This window comes from Telopea speciosissima, chromosome 8 (assembly GCF_018873765.1).
Source record: "Telopea speciosissima isolate NSW1024214 ecotype Mountain lineage chromosome 8, Tspe_v1, whole genome shotgun sequence".
Classification (NCBI taxonomy): Eukaryota; Viridiplantae; Streptophyta; class Magnoliopsida; order Proteales; family Proteaceae; genus Telopea; species Telopea speciosissima.
Window position 1 is genome coordinate 26,775,672 of NC_057923.1, and position 2,078 is coordinate 26,777,749.

The window sequence follows — 2,078 nt, forward strand, 5'->3', positions numbered from 1 at the left end:
GGGTTTGGCACCAACTGCATACCGACACATGGTTGGCCTGGTTAACCGGATTAACTGGTATAAACTCTTTAAGAACTATGGACTCCAACCGTTTTATGAGGCTGTCAAGTTTGACCTCCTTGACTGGCATACCCTCAATGAGATATCCCTTAGTGGTCCTTTCAGCCTCTTGGGAAGATTCACATTCCCTAGTCTTATCAGTCAAGTTGGTTAAGAATGTCCATGCATCATTCTCCTCAGAAAAAGAAGTAAAGCCTGCTGGACACATAGACTCTACAAGTTGCTTGGTCTGATAATCAATACCCTCATAAATAATTTGGCATAGCTGCCACAAGTCAAAACCATGGTGAGGGCATTCTAAGAGGAGGTCCTTGAATCTTTCCATGAATTTAGAAAAGGACTCATGTGGTTTCTGCCTAAACTAGAGGATGTCACTTTTAAGCTTATTGGTCTTGTGAAGAGGAAAGAATTTTCTCAAAAAGACAATGGTGAACTCATCCCATGTATTAATGGAGTTTGTTGGCAGTCCATAGAGCTATTTCTTGGCCTGGTCTTTCAGGGCAAAGGGTATAAACCTAAGCCTAACTGCATCATCAGTCAAATTCTGGACCTTAATTAGAACACAGACCTCCTCAAATTCCCTAAGAAAGAGATATGCATCCTCATTAGCCATCCCATGGAAATGGGGTAGTATGCTGATGAAGTTGGTCTTGAGTTCATGGTTATTCCCTATAACAACGGGCAGACTAATGCATGATGGCTGTGCAGCCCTGGTGGGGTAAAACCTATCCTTAAGAGTCTTGGGTTGTTGGTCACCCATGGTCAAAGGTGGTAGAGAAGGTGGTCTTCTAATAAGACGATTACTTGAATCACGAGTCCACACCTTAGCCACCTAAACAGATATGAGGTCTCCTTTAGAAAAATTAAAGAAAAATAAAACACTTAAAAAAAAAAAAACTAGAAATAAGAGGGAGCCCAAGGTAGATAGTGCATCTCTATCCCTCAAAAATCGAAACAATGGTTCAAAAGCTGTAAGGACGCCATATAGGTTGACAGCAAGGGAACCCGTATAGTCTTCTATAGCCACCTACGTGTGCCTCCAATATGGATTCTGATGTAGAATGGAGGTCTACTATACGTTTATGTTTCCAACACTCTCACTATGTCGCTTTCCTATTATCAAGAGTGGTCACCTCCAAAGATAAGTCAAATGTCAATCCACCCAACCAAGTTAAGATGTAGCGTCATAGGTAACTTAATCCTATAAGGGACACCAAAAGATGGAGGGTTGAAGCATATGAAGGACTTTAGATTGGGCGCACACTATTTGAAACAGAAGAGAAACAAGAAGAGGTTTTCAAAAACTGATTTTTTTTAAAAAAAAAAAAAAAGAAGAGAAAATAATAAACTAAAACACTTCAAACTACTTAAAAATCAGATAAATAAAATGGACAATAATCTCCCCGGAAACGGCGCCAAAAAACTTGTTTGAGTTAAAATAAAACTGCAAGCGTACGGGTCAATCATAGCTACGGGTTGAACACAAGGAGATATACGCCACTGTATTTAACTAACTTAAAAGTAATGCAAAGTGAACCAAATTAAAGTGTTAAATTAAATTAATTAAACTAACGAAAATCAATGCATCCTAACTCATAAGCATCTAACAAAATTAAGGGATTAAATCGGCATCCTAACACATGAGCATCTAACCTATCAAATTAAAGTGAATTGAAAGGAATAGAAATACAGCCACACATACTAACCATATACAAAGAAATAAGGGAATAAAAATGCATCCATAAACCACAACCATATAAAATTAAAATAAAAAAAATAGAGGGGGAAGAAGAAGAAGATGGAGAGAGATAGAGGAGATGGAGAATGAGATTGAGAGTTTAGATAGTAAAACCTGGATGTGCTTGCATGAATGTAATTGAAAAGTTTGAATACTTGCACAAACTTACCATGGCCTCCTCTTGTAAATCTTCAAGTCTTGTCATCAACTTAAGAACTTAGATTAGAAGGCTTAAAACCTAAACTAGAATTAAGAAATTACAACCCAATTGAAGACTTAA

General features: G+C 37.7%; 1 non-coding gene across 1 annotated transcript; it reads left to right on the plus strand.

Annotated features, from left to right (window-relative positions):
* Positions 1 to 338: 338 nt before the first annotated feature.
* Positions 339 to 445, plus strand: LOC122638472. Its single transcript, XR_006329464.1, has one exon. It is a non-coding gene; the product is annotated as a small nucleolar RNA R71 (small nucleolar RNA).
* The last annotated feature ends 1,633 nt before the right edge of the window (positions 446 to 2,078 follow it).